At 47.8% G+C, this 15,388-nt stretch overlaps 2 protein-coding genes and 1 non-coding gene across 5 annotated transcripts in view; 2 read left to right on the forward strand and 1 right to left on the reverse strand.

Annotated features, from left to right (window-relative positions):
• The window catches only part of LOC126295368 (uncharacterized), a 203,166-nt gene that overhangs the window by 63,672 nt on the left and 124,106 nt on the right, over positions 1-15,388 (reverse strand). The window lies entirely within an intron of this gene.
• The window catches only part of LOC126295357 (serine/threonine-protein kinase OSR1), a 438,167-nt gene that overhangs the window by 14,417 nt on the left and 408,362 nt on the right, over positions 1-15,388 (forward strand). The window lies entirely within an intron of this gene.
• On the forward strand, positions 7,999-8,073 carry Trnat-ugu (transfer RNA threonine (anticodon UGU)). Its single transcript has one exon. It is a non-coding gene; the product is annotated as a tRNA-Thr (tRNA).

Here is a 15,388-nt window from a genome sequence, read left to right on the forward strand (position 1 = left end):
TTTACAAATGTTGACTTATTCGAATCTGCGGAAAAAATTAATATTGAATCAACGACCGCAGGTCAAATGCACTGCACGGTCATACCCCAAAGTGATTTAAACCCACAAACCGCCCACCAGAGCGTTGTTTCACCACGTATCAGCATTATCCTTAATTTATGAGCATGAGTGTACGTGGCCTGTGCGTAGACATCAAACGCCACATCCCACCGCAATCCTACCAACAGGCTGCCGGATCCCAGATCCGCAGAATCAGTGACTTATTTAGTTCCAAAGACGGACAAACAATCCATTAAGCAAGAAGTCATAATTGTGGTGTTACCGCGAGACACCACACTTGCTAGGTGGTAGCCTTTAAATCGGCCGCGGTCCGTTAGTATACGTCGGACCCGCGTGACGCCACTATCAGTGATTGCAGAGCGAGCGCCGCCACACGGCAGGTCTAGAGAGACTTCCTAGCACTCGCCCCAGTTGTACAGCCGACTTTGCTAGCGATGGTTCACTGACTGCATACGCTCTCATTTGCCGAGACGATAGACAGCATAGCCTTCAGCTACGTCATTTGCTACGACCTAGCAAGGCGCCATATTCAGCTACTATTGATATTGAGAATCATGTACAGTCAAGACCGACGTTCGTCATTAATAGATTAAGGTTAAGTATTCCACCAGCTACGTCCGTTGTTTCTAAATTCTAATTTCCTTGTCCTGTTCCAGACCTCACGCCAGCCTGCGTGAGCTAAATCGCGTGCCTTTCGGCCTCCTCTAGTAACACGGTGTTGGCTCTCCTGCCAACCACAACAATAAAGTTTGGGCGCATTAGTGTGTAAGGTCTACACAAAGTAGTTAGCTTTATATTTTTCTTGTGCGTGTGTGCTTTGCTCATGGATCGCAATCATCAAAAACGACCGGATTATGATTTCTACCTGAAAAGATCAAAACGGTTACTGTAAATATTTCACTGAATTTGCAGTCTTTCCAGTTTCACATAATTTTTGACAGTCAAATGGCTCTGAGCACTATGAGACTTAACATCTCAGGTCATCAGTCCCCTAGAACTTAGAACTACTTAACCCTAACTAACCTAAGGACATCACGCACATCTTTGCCCGAGGCAGGATTCGAACCTGCGACCGTAGCAGCAGTGCGGTTTCGGACTGAAGTGCCTAGAACTGCTCGGCCACAACGGCCAGCCCTTTGGCAGTCATTTGAAGTTGTTTCCAGGTATGTTAAGACACCTATTACACAGAGACAGGGCTTCATAAAGTTTTATTGGCGAAAAAAGCTGACTGAAAACATGGTGTGGTAACCTCAGAACCTTTTCGATGAACCGAAAACTCTTTCCATGTGTTCGCTTCGTCATTTAAAACCACATTTACAGCTCAGACTGCATTTTACGTCCATTAAGTACAGTAAATTCGAACCTCCGGTCATCAGTAAAGGACAATGATATCGGAACAATTTCCAAGGCTGCCCAAGAACATCATCTTATAATATACGGTAAAAATTTCGACGACTTGCCGTGAATAAGCAATTGTAGAAGTGAACGTCCTCACAATCGGTGCTTTCGGTACCCAAAAATCGTGGTCTTTCGGGTGTGCCTTGATAACAACACGAAAATGGTGTTCCTAGATGAATGTCTAAAGAATGTACAGCTAAATAATTAATTAGATAATTGCGCCCTACGCTGCTAAAAAACACATTTTGCAGTTTTCTGCCTATGTATTGTAAATTTGAACCTCTGGATCTCGGCAACGAGTAATGATACAGAAAAAAATTTTGTAAGTTCCCCTCGAGAATATTATTTCAAGAAAATACGGTAGAATTTCGAGGATGTGACGTGAATAGAAATTATAGAAGTAACTGTTCCCACAGTCGGTACCTTTCGAACCCGAAAATCATGGTATTTGCTTGTTTTCTAAATAACTGATCATGAACAAATGGTGGTTTCGCAACCCAAACGAGGCCCATCCTAGACCACACCTCATGCTAAAGAACCGGCCAATGTGCTCAGTTTGTCTGGGCTGGAGGAAGTGTGTAATTTTGACCCTGTACTGTACACTTGATGAACTGAAGAAAGCAATTCGTGTGGAAGTCGTTCAGATTGACAGAGCAACGTTGGAGAGAGTAGAAGCCAACTTTCGAGAGTGGCTTGAGAAGTGCGTAGCCGAAACGGCCGTCACCTGGGAGATGCTATTTTCACGCAATAATTTTGTAAACTGTCAACACCATTTGAATATTACTACGTAAATAAAAATTTTTTTGAAGCACAAGTAACGATATATTTTTTTAAAAGCGTCCGTCACATTCCAGTGACGTTACTATCATAACTTTTAGGATCATATAAAGTTGATCGTCGGTAAAGCAGATGCCAGACTGAGATTCATTAGAAGAATCCTAAGGAAATGCAATCCGAAAACAAAGGAAGTAGGTTACAGTACGCTTGTTCGCCCACTGCTTGAATACTGCTCAGCAGTGTGGGATCCGTACCAGATAGGGTCGATAGAAGAGATAGAGAAGATCCAATGGAGAGCAGCGCGCTTCGTTACAGGATCATTTAGTAATCGCGAAAGCGTTACGGGGATGATAGATAAACTCCAGTGGAAGACTCTGCAGGAGAGACGCTCAGTAGCCCGGTACGGGCTTTTGTTAAAGTTTCGAGAACATACCTTCACGGAAGAGTTAAGCAGTATATTGCTCCCTGCTACGTATATCTTGCGAAGAGACCATGAGGATAAAATCAGAGAGATTAGAGCCCACACAGAAGCATACCGACAATCCTTCTTTCCATGTACAATACGAGACTGGAATAGAAGGGAGAACCGATAGAGGTACTCAGGGTACCCTCCGCCACACACCGTCAGGTGGCTTGCGGAGTATGGATGTAGATGTAGATGTAGAGTTTAATATTGTATTTTCCGTATACTGCAAATGTTTTAATTTTTTCTGTCATTAATAACATTCACTTTGAATATGTTCTGAAATTTTTCAGAACCATACCATATTTTAAATTTTTGTAATTCAGTCTTATTTTGCCCAAGAACAGTGCAATGGACCACAACATAAAGTTTTCATTGATAAAATCCAAGCTGAGGACCGAAGAGGACGGTACAGCTACACGAGAGCCTCGCTCTCCTGTACGGTGGCGCAGGTCTAGGTAGCTACACGCCACACGACCTTCGCCCATCCTGCTGCATCCCTTACAAGGGCGCCGGACCTGGCAGACACACGAGACGCAGACGCTTGTGGTCGGTGGTCGGCTGTGGAGATCGTCCATCGCAGCCTCGCCGCAGAAACCTCGGGCACAAGTCCTTGCTGGCTCACCGGATTCGCGTTCACCTTGTCGGCTGTTTAGAGGTTGAGTACGAATTTTAAGACCACCAGCATTTTTTTTTCTCTAGGAGATCAGCCTGGGCACGTCAGTACACAGCAGCTACGCACGAAAAAACCCACTTTTTACGAGGCCATATGTCAGGTTCTATTGATCACGCAGTTAAGGGGTCAAGTGTTTTCGATAGCCCCTGGACTAACGACCATTTGTATACCTATCGGGAGAAGGTGCACACTGTAGCTGTCGTACATGTACAGTTAAAATTTCAGCACTATCCAGTCGAAATGTAGAGTTCCGCAGGGATCGAATGAAGGGTAAAGCCACGGGTCGTAACACATCTGAAATGTAACGTACACTGTTCAAAGTGCCGTCAATGCGAACAAGAGGTGACCTAGACGTGTAACCAATGGCACCCCATACCATCACGCCAGGTAATACGCCAGTATGGCGATGACGAATACACGCTTCCAATGTGCGTTCACCGCGATGTCGCCAAACACGGATGCGACCATCATGATGCTGTAAACAGAACATGGATTCACCCAGAAAAAGGACGTTTTGCCATTCGTGCACCCAGGTTCGTCGTCGAGTACACCATCGCAGGCGCTCCTGTCTGTGATGCAGCATCAAGGGTAACCGCAGCCGTGGTCTCGGAGCTGATAGTCCGTGCTGCTGTAAACGTCGTCGAACTGTTCGTGCAGATGGTTGTTGTCTTGCAAACGTCCCCATCTGTAGACTCAGGGATCGAGACGTGGCTGCACCATCCGTTACAGCCGCGCGGATAAGATGGCTGTCATCTCGACTGCTAGTGATACGAACCCGTTGGGATCTAGCACGGCGTTCCATATTACCTTCGTGAACCCACCGATTCCATATTCTGCTAACAGTCATTGGATCTCGACCAACGCGAGGAGCAATGTCGCGATACGATAAACCAGAATCGTGATAGGCTGCAATCCGACCTTTATCAAAGTCGGAAACGTGACGGTACGCATCTCTCCTCCTTACACGAGGCATCACAACAACGTTTCACCAGGCAACGCCGGTCAACTGCTGTTTGTGTATCAGACATCGGTTGGAAACATTCCTCGTGTCAGCACGTTGCAGGTGTCGCCACCGGCGCCAACCTTATGTGAATGCTCTGAAACCCTAATCATTTGCATATCACAGCATCTTCTCCCTGTCGGAAATTTACGATTTGAACTATGTTTTCTAAATCCGTGTTGACTATGTGTCAATAGACCGTTTCCGTCGAGGTAATTCATAATGTTCGAACACATTATATGTTACAAAATCCTGCTGTATATTGTTACTGAAATGGGCCTGTAATTTAGTGGAATACTCCTATGACATTTCTAGAATATTGGTGTGTCCTGTGCAATTTTGCAGTCTTTGGGTACGTATCTTTCGTGGAGCGAATGGTTGCATATGATTAAGTATGGAGGTAATGCATTAGCATAGTCTGAAAGGAACCTAACTGGTATACAGTATGGACCAGGCGACTTGCTTTTATTAAGTAAATGTAAATGTCGTATGAATAGCGCCTCCCGTAGGGTAGACCGTTCGCCGGGTGCAAGTCTTTCGATTTGACGCCACTTTGGCGACTTGCGCGTCGATGGGGATGAAATGATGGTGATTAGGAAACACAACACCCAGTCCCTGAGCGGAGAAAATCTCTGACCCAGCCGGGAATCGAACCGGGGTCCTCAGGATATTATTTTTTTCATTTTCTTCTCTATTGATCGTTGTGCTTGGTCGTTCCGGGCATCACATGAATGACATCCGTTCATGTTCGGTTAGTTGATCCTTCCACTCAGTTTTTTATTACAGAGGCAAAGCAACTCTCTGACCGATCACTCTGAGCTACCATGCGGGCACGCCAATCGGCAACTGGGGGCGGACTTTTATTAAGTGATTTAAGTTACTCATGTTGGTAGCTGTTCTTGATTCGAATTTGAGTTAAAATGTTTAAAGAATCGATGGTGGGGCGCCTGGTGGCCGAGCGGTTCTAGGCGCTACAGTCTGGAACAGCGCGACCGCTACGGTCGCAGGTTCGAATCCCGCCTCGGGCATGGATGTGTGTGATGTTCTTGGGTTAGTTAGGTTTAAGTAGTTCTATGTTCTAGGGGACTGGAATGAGATTCTCACTCTGCAGCGGAGTGTGCACAGCTGTGAAACTTACTGACAGATTAAAATCTGTGTGCCGGACAGAGACTCGAACTCGGGACTTTTGCCTTTCGCGGGCAAGTGCTCTACCAACTGAGCTACCCAAGCACGACTCACGCCTCGTCCTCACAGCTTTTACTTCTGCCAGTACATCGCCTCCTACCTTCTGCAGGGTTCACAGGAGAGCTTCTGTTAAGTTTGGAAGGTAGGAGACAAGATACTGGCAGAAGTAAAGCTGTGAGGACGGGGCGTGAGTCGTGCTTGGGTAGCTCAGTTGGTAGACCACTTGCCCGCGAAAGGCAAAGGTCCCGCACACAGTTTTAATCTGCCAGGAGGTTTCTAGGGAACTGATGACATCAGAAGTTGTCGCATAGTGCTCAGAGCCATCTGAACCATTTTATTGATGGTGGGGCTATATTGTGAGATTTTGCAGAGGACATATTCGGTTGCAGAGGAGATAAGCACAAGATCCTCTTGCCCCGTTTGCTTTCACAACGGCAGCGTAGCCACTGCGAACCCGCCTAAACAGACGTGAGCACAGCATGTCGGTTCCGCCTCATTCGTCTTGTAACGGACGGCCGTTTTGAGTCCTCACATACCGCACAGCGCACGGCTGGCTCTAACTCCGTCTCTGACTCCACTACATCTTCCTACAGCAGTCGAAATAAGTTTAAAGGCAAGTTGCCTACGAAAGTGATAGTAGAATGTCTGAAGCGCACTGTATCGGGTTTACTATGAAAGCACTTCATACATTTTATACGTAAATCATGATGGGGCGAGGAGCGTTTTAAAAGTCCGTGCAAAGCCCGAGAGATGGCACCACCGGGGCGTATCGAGGTCATGTTTAGTTAGTAGCATCTTTGGAAAAACGCACACCAAGTTTCGGCCATATTGGTCTATTTCTTTGTGTATGACATTCGTGTGAATCATGGAAGCAGAGTGATTGTCAAAAAATGGACGAAAAATAATTTCGTATGGTGATTGAACATTACTTTATGAAAGGCAAATCGCCTCAGGAGACTAAAGAGAAGTTTGATAAACATTACGGTGACTCCGCACCTTCGATTACAACAGTTTATAAGTGGTTTCAAAACTTTCGGAGTGGCCATATGGGCACAAGTCATTCTGAACGTTCTGGACACCCTGTGGAGGTTACGACTCCAGAAATCGTTGATAAAATCAATGATATGGTGATGGATGACAGAAGAGTTAAGGTGTGTGAGATTGCTAGTGCTGTGGGCATCTCGAATGAATGGGTACATAATACTTTGTATAAACATTTGGACATGAAAAAGCTATTTGCAAGATGAGTTGTGCGACTGCTCATGCTTGACCAAAAACGGAATCGTGTGAAGTGTTACAGGGATTGTTTTCAGCTATCCAGGAAGAATCCGCAGGACTTTAAGTGGCGTTTCGTCACTGTGGATGAAACACGGATACATTACTATACTCCTGAGACCAAACAACAATCTAAACAATGGGTTACCAAGGGAGAATCTGCACCAAAAAAGACGAAGATTATTCATACGGCCAGAAAGGTTATGGCGACTGTCTTTTGGGATACCTAAGGGATAATCCTCATCGACTACCTGGAAAAGGGTAAAACTATTACAGGTGAATATTATTCATCGTTATTTTAACGTTTGAGAACGAAGATGCCAAAAAAAAGTGCCCCGGCGATTGGACTGCAAAAAAAGTCCTTTTCCATCACTACAATGCACCAGCACACACCTCAGCAGTTGTGGTCGCAAAATTAATGGAAACAGGATTCGAACTCGTTTCACACACCCCTATTCTCCATAATTTGCTCCCTTGGACTACTTTTTGAAGAAGTGGCTGGCGGGACAAAGATTTTATTCAAACAAGGAGGTGATTCCAGCAAGTAATAGCTATTTTGCAGACTTGGACAGTTCCTATTATTAGGAAGGGATCAACAAATTAGAACAGCGTTCGACGACGTGTATAAGTCTAAAAGGAGACTATGTCGAAAAATAAAAAAGGTTTACCCCAAACACGTAAGTAGGTTTTATTTTTGCACCGACTTTTCAAACACCCCTCATATTACATACACCCCTGGCCAAAAGTATTGAGCACCTTAAAAATTTTGCACATATGGGATAGAAAATAACAACTATATATGACGGTAGTATCTGCTCCGGAAAGAACAGTTACCGTTAATGACCATGCAGCTTTGCTAGAAATGAAATGATAATTAAATGGACACCCTAGCTGCAAACAGGCATTGATACACTTCACTGGGGACATGTTGCAAATGTGTGCCCCGATCGGGACTCGAATCCGTGATCTCCTGCTTTCGTGGCAGACGCTCTATTCATCTGAGCCACCGAGGGCACAGAGGATAGCGCGACAGCAGGGACTTATCCCTCACATGCTCCCCGTGGGACGCACATTCGCAACATGTCCACACCACTACATTTGTAGTGCGCTTAATAGATGTTTGCCCATGACACTCATTAGTCGGACAGGCGCGCTATCCTCTCTGCCCTCGGTGGCTCAGATGGACAGAGCGTCTGCCATGTAAGCAGGAGGTCCCGGGTTCGAGTCCCAGTCGGGGCACACATTTTCAACATGTCCCCAATGAAGTATATAAACGCCGGTTTGCAGCTAGCGTGTCCATCTAAATACACTCCTGGAAATTGAAATAAGAACACCGTGAATTCATTGTCCCAGGAAGGGGAAACTTTATTGACACATTCCTGGGGTCAGATACATCACATGATCACACTGACAGAACCACAGGCACATACACACAGGCAACAGAGCATGCACAATGTCGGCACTAGTACAGTGTATATCCACCTTTCGCAGCAATGCAGGCTGCTATTCTCCCATGGAGACGATCGTAGAGATGCTGGATGTAGTCCTGTGGAACGGCTTGCCATGCCATTTCCACCTGGCGCCTCAGTTGGACCAGCGTTCGTGCTGGACGTGCAGACCGCGTGAGACGACGCTTCATCCAGTCCCAAACATGCTCAATGGGGGACAGATCCGAAGATCTTGCTGGCCAGGATAGTTGATTTACATCTTCTAGAGCACGTTGGGTGGCACGGGATACATGCGAACGTGCATTGTCTTGTTGGAACAGCAAGTTTCCTTGCCGGTCTAGGAATGGTAGAAAGATGGGTTCGATGACGGTTTGGATGTACCGTGCACTATTCAGTGTCCCCTCGACGATCACCAGAGGTGTACGGCCAGTGTAGAAGATCGCTCCCCACACCATGATGCCGGGTGTTGGCCCTGTGTGCCTCAGTCGTATGCAGTCCTGATTGTGGCGCTCACCTGCACGGGGCCAAACACGCATACGGCCATCATTGGCACCAAGGCAGAAGCGACTCTCATCGCTGAAGACGACACGTCTCCATTCGTCCCTCCATTCACGCCTGTCGCGACACCACTGGAGGCGGGCTGCACGATGTTGGGGCGTGAGCGGAAGACGGCCTAACGGTGTGCGGGACCGTAGCCCAGCTTCATGGAGACGGTTGCGAATGGTCCTCGCCGATACCCCAGGAGCAACAGTGTCCCTAATTTGCTGGTAAGTGGCGGTGCGGTCCCCTACGGCACTGCGTAGGATCCTACGGTCTTGGCGTGCATCCGTGCGTCGCTGCGGTCCGGTCCCAGGTCGACGGGCACGTGCACCTTCCGCCGACCACTGGCGACAACATCGATGTACTGTGGAGACCTCACGCCCCACGTGTTGAGCAATTCGGCGGTACGTCCACCCGGCCTCCCGCATGCCCGCTATACGCCCTCGCTCAAAGTCCGTCAACTGCACATACGGTTCTCGTCCACGCTGTCGCGGCATGCTACCAGTGTTAAAGACTGCGATGGAGCTCCGTATGCCACGGCAAACTGGCTGATACTGACGGCGGCGGTGCACAAATGCTGCGCAGCTAGCGCCATTCGACGGCCAACACCGCGGTTTCTGGTGTGTCCGCTGTGCCGTGCGTGTGATCATTGCTTGTACAGCCCTCTCGCAGTGTCCGGAGCAAGTATGGTGGGTCTGACACACCGGTGTCAATGTGTTATTTTTTCCATTTCCAGGAGTGTATCATTTCAGTAAATGAAAACTTTGGTTTGTAAAGTAGTTTGTCGGCATCAAAAAAGGCCGAAAGCAATTATCCGCCTCAAAGGCACCAATCTTGTGGGACAGAATCTGTATTTGAAATTTTTTTCTGTGTGCTAATCAGTACGCTACATTCGCTCGTTGTGGACACGCACCACTAAGCTAATGATCTTTTCCCGTTTAGATCTGTACCATCGGTGATACTTCAGCAATATGCCTACAGGAAACGAACAGAGTTTAGAAAAACAAGTGCATACAAAGCTTTTGCACGAGCAAGGGAAATTGCATGTGGAGATTTCGAAAACGGTGAAATGTTCACACCCATCTGTACAATATGCTACTGAGCGATACGCCATGACCGGTCGCATGTTAAAAGTTGTACGAAAGATTTAACAAAACAATACCTGCTCACACCACTCCCATATGACCTCAAGAAACTGGTATACAATGGAGCGCCGAAGAACCTGGTATAGGCATGCGTATTCAAATACAGAGATATGTAAACAGACAGAATACGGCGCTGCGGTCGGCAACGCCTATACAGGGTGTTACAGAAAGGTACGGCCAAACTTTCAGGAAACATTCCTCACACACAAAGAAAGAAAATATGTTATGTGGACATGTGTCCGGAAAAGCTTATTTTCCATGTTAAAGCACATTTTATTACTTCTCTTAAAAAAAATGGCTCTGAGCACTCTGGGACTTAATATCTATGGTCATCAGTCCCCTAGAACTTAGAACTAATTAAACCTAACTAACCTAAGGACATCACACAACACCCAGCCACCACGAGGCAGAGAAAATCCCTGACCCCGCCAGGAATCGAACCCGGGAACCAGGGCGCGGGAAGCGAGAACGCTACCGCACGACAACGAGCTGCGTACACTTCTCTTCAAATCACATTAATCATGGAATGGAAACACACAGCATCAGAACGTACTATCATGACTTCGAACACTTTGTTACAGGAAATGTTCAAAATGTCCTCCGTTAGCGAAGATACGTGCATCCACCCTCCGTCGCACGGAATCCTTGATGCGCTGATGCAGCCCTGGAGAATGGCGTATTGTATCACAGCCGTCCACAATACGAGCACGAAGAGTCTCTACATTTGGTGCCGGCGTTGCGTAGACGAGAGCTTTCAAATGCCCCCATAAATGAAAGTCGAGAGGGTTGAGGTCAGGAGAGCGTGGAGGCCACGCAATTGGTCCGCCTCTACCAATCCGTCGGTCACCGAATCTGTTGTCGAGAAGCGTACGAACACTTCGACTGAAATATGCAGGAGCTCCATCGTGCACGAACCACATGTTGTGTCGTACTTGTAAAGGCACATGTTCTAGCAGCACAGGTAGAGTATCCCGTATGAAATCATGGTAACGTGCTCCATTGAGCATAGGTGGGAGAACAAACTAAAATGGGCTCTAACATGGAAATTAAGCGTTTCCGTACACATGTTTACATAACATCTTTTCTTTATTTGTGTCTGAGGAATGTTTCCTGAAAGTTTGGCCGTACCTTTTTGTAACACCCTGTATAAGACAACAAATACCTGGTGCAGTTGTTACATCGGTTACTGCCGCTGCAATGGCAGGTTATCAAGATTTAGGTGAGTCTGAACGTGCTGTTACAGTCGGCGCACGAGCGAAGGGACACAGCATCTCCGAGGTAGCGATGAAGTGGGGATTTTCCCGTACGAGGATTTCACGAGTGTTCCGCGAATATCAGGAATCCGGTAAAACATCAAATCTCCGACATCGCTGCGGCCGGAAAAGGATCCTGCAAGAACGGGACCAACGACGATTGAAGAGACTCGTTAGACGAGACGGAAGTGCAACCCTTCCGCAAATGGCTGCAGATTTCAATGCTCGGCCATCAACGAACCATTCAGCGAACCATCATCGATATGGGCTTTCGAAGCTGAAGGGCCGGCCGGAGTGGCCGATCGGTTCTAGGCGCTTCAGTCTGGAACCGCGTGACTGCTACGGTCACACCTTCGAAACCTGCCTCTGGCATGGATGTGTGTTACGTCATAGATTAGTTCGGTTTAATTAGTTCTAAGTTTTACAGGACTGATGACCTCAGCTGTTAAGTACCATAGTGCTCAGAGCCATTTGAACCATTTTTTCGTTTCAAATTGTATCGAGAGCGGATGGATGTGTATGGATATGGAGACAACCTCGTGAATCCATGAACCTGCATGTCAGCAGGGGACTGTTCAAGCTGGTGGAGACTCTGTAACTCTGTGGGGCGTGTGCCGTTGGAGTGATATGTAACACCCGATACGTCTAGGTACGACTCTGACAGGTGACACGTACATAAGAATCCTGTCTGATCAGCTGCATTCATTTGTGTCCATTCTGCATTCCCATAGACTTAGCAAATTCCAGTAGGACAATGCGACAACCCACAAGTCCGCCGGCCGCAGTGGCCGAGCGGTTCTAGACGCTTCAGTCTAAAGCCGAGCGACCGCTACGGTCCCACGTTCGAATCCTGCCTCAGGCATGGATGTGTCTGATGTCCTTAGGTTAGTTGGGTTTAAGTAGGTCTACGTTGTAGGGGACTGATGACCTCCGATGTTAAGACCCATAGTACTCAGAGCCATTTGAACCATTTTCGTTTCAAATTCTATCGAGATCAGATCGATGTGTACCTGTATGGAGACAACCTCGTGAAACCATGGACCGGCATGTCAGCAGGGGACTGTTCAAGCTGATGGAGGCTCTGTAATGGTGTGGGGCGTGTGCAGTTTGAGTGATATGTGACTGAGGATATGTCTAGAAAAGACTTTGACAGCTAACACGTACATAAACATCCTGTCTGATCAGCTGCATTCATTCGTGTCCATTCTGTCATCCCATGGGCAATTCCAGTAGGACAATGCGACACTCCACACGTCGGCCGGCCTCAGTGGCCGAGCGGTTCTAGGCGCTTCAGTCTGGAACTGCGCCACCGGTACAGTCGCTAGTTCGAATCCTTCATCGGTCACAGATGTGTGTGATGTCCTTAGGTTAGTTGGGTTTAAGTAGGTCTAAGTTCTAGGGGAATGATGACCTCCGATGTTAATACCGATAGTGCTCAGAGCCATTTGAACCATTTTTTCGTTTCAAATTGTATCGAGAGCGGATGGATGTGTATGGATATGGAGACAACCTCGTGAATCCATGAACCTGCATGTCAGCAGGGGACTGTTCTAGCTGGTGGAGACTCTGTAACTCTGTGGGGCGTGTGCCGTTGGAGTGATATGTAACACCCGATACGTCTAGGTACGACTCTGACAGGTGACACGTACTTAAGCATCCTGTCTGATCAGCTGCATTCATTCATGTACATTGTGCATTCCCATGGACTTGGCCAATTCCAGTAGGATATTGCGACTATCCACAAGTCCGCCGGCCGCAGTGGAAGAGCGGTTCTGGGCGTTTCAGTCTGGACCCGCGCGACTGCTACGGTCGCAAGTTCGAATCCTGCCTCGGGCATGGTTGTGTGTGATGTCTTTAGGTTAGTAAGGTTTAAGTAATTGTAAGTTGTAGGGGACTGATGACCTCCGATGTTAAAATCCATAGTACTCAGAGCCATTTGAACCATTTTCGTTTCAAATTGTATCGAGAGCACATCGATGTGGACCTGCATATCAGCAGGGGATTGTTCAAACTGCGGGAGGCTCTGTAATGGTGTGGGCGTGTGCTGTTGGAGTGATATGGGAACGAGGGTACGTCTAGAGAAGACTGATAGGTTAAACGTACATAACAATGCTGTGTGATCACCTGCCATCCACTCATGTCCACTGTGTATTACGACGGACGGGCTTTTCCAGCAGGACAATGCGACTGCCCACACGTCCGGAACTGATACAGGGTGACTCCAGGAACACTCTTCTGACTTTAAACACTTGCGCTGGCCACCAAACTCCACAGACACGAACATTATTGAGCATATCTGGGATTCCTTACAACGTGCTGTTCAGAAACCTCCACCCCCTCGTACTCATACGGATTTATGGACAGCCCTGCAGGATTCTTGGTGTAATTTCCCTCCAGTTCTACTTCAGACATTAGTCCAGTCGATACCACGTCGTGTTGGGGCAGTGTAGCGTGCTCGGGTCCTTCCTCACGGCCACCGCTGGTACACTTCAGTTTGAAACACGGTAATAGTTAACTCGCACAACAGAACACTGCCTGAATTTACGTCAGTGTTTAGGGCAGGTAACCAGAACACTAACGGCCACAAGACAGAAAATTCCACTGGTGCACCCAGACCGTAGTCGACCAAAATAGTTAACTGCACCGTATGGCGGCTGAACCTCAGCAGTAGAAACACTCGGTGTTGCTCAGCAGCAAACCTCCACAACAGCAAACCACTGAAGCGAACCACCTCAAAATTAATAAACGTGGTTTGGGTAGTTCAATCGCGATATTAGACAGGTGTGCCAGTTTCTTTGGTTCTCCAGTGTATTTTATGTTTATTTATTCAATTTCTTGGGGGCTCTTGGTGAAGTGCGCACTTCGCCCGAATCCCCATGGCGCGACCTCGGAATGCAGAGCGGTTTTTACGTAACGGCTGCGAGTAACCGCAGGAGAGCAGGTGAGCGTCCGTACTGAGGTCCAAGGCTGGCGAGGGACAGCTGATACCGGCTGTGTGCGGCGCGATCGAGTTTAGCGGCCGGTATCGATACTGCGAAAGGCGATAGGCGAGCAAAACGGCGGCGGTCACCTCGATGGCGGCCCCAAGGGGAATCCCCGAACACTGACCCACTCAGGCCCACAGTCTCTACTGCTGTGACAAGACTCAAGGGACGACGACATGCACATATACGGATGGGGGCAGTAACGCGTACAGACGCACTCTGACGAAGCCGTCATTCCAACACAGGTGACTGGCGCAAAAAGGTTTCCCATGTGATTATGACGCCACGACGGGAGTTTACAAACTTTGACTAAAGCCCCAAATACTACACTACTGGCATTAAAATTGCTACACCAAGAAGAAATGCAGATGATAAACCGGTACTCATTGGACAAATATATTATACTAGAACTGAGATGTAACTGCATTTTCGCGAATTTTGGGTGCATAGATGCTGAGAAATCAGTACCCAGAACAACCACCTCTGGCGGTAATAACGGCCTCGATACGCCTGGGCATTGAGTCAAACACAGCTTGGATGGCGTGTACAGGTACAGCTGCCGATGCAGCTTCAACACGATACACAGTTCATCAAGAGTAGTGACTGGCGTATTGTGACGAGACAGTTGCTCGGCCACCATTGACCAGACGTTTTCAATTGGTGACAGATCTGGTGAATGTTCTGGCCAGGAAAGCAGTCTAACATTTCCTGTATCCAGAAAGGCCCGTACAGGACCTGCAACATGCCGTCGTGCATTATCCTGCTGAAATGTAGGGTTTCGCAGGGATCGAATGAAGGGTAGAACCACGGGTAGTAACACATCTGAAATATAACGTCCACTGTTCAAAGTGCCATCAATGCGAACAAGAGGTGACCGAGACGGGTAAGCGATGGCACCCCATACCATCACGCCGGGTGATACGCCAGTATGGCGATGACGAATACACGCTTCCAATGTGCGTTCATCGGGATGTCGCCAAACACGTATGCGACCATCGTGAAGCTGTAAACAGAACCTGGATTCATCCGAAAAAATTGCGTTTTGCCATTCGTGCACCCAGGTTCGTCGTCGAGTACACCATCGCAGGCGCTCTTGTCTGTGATGCAGCGTCAAGGGTAACCGCAGCCACGGTCTCCGAGCTGATAGTCCGTGCTGCTGCAAACGTCGTCGAACTGTTCGTGCA

This window comes from Schistocerca gregaria, chromosome 11 (genome assembly GCF_023897955.1).
Source record: "Schistocerca gregaria isolate iqSchGreg1 chromosome 11, iqSchGreg1.2, whole genome shotgun sequence".
NCBI classification, from domain to species: domain Eukaryota; kingdom Metazoa; phylum Arthropoda; class Insecta; order Orthoptera; family Acrididae; genus Schistocerca; species Schistocerca gregaria.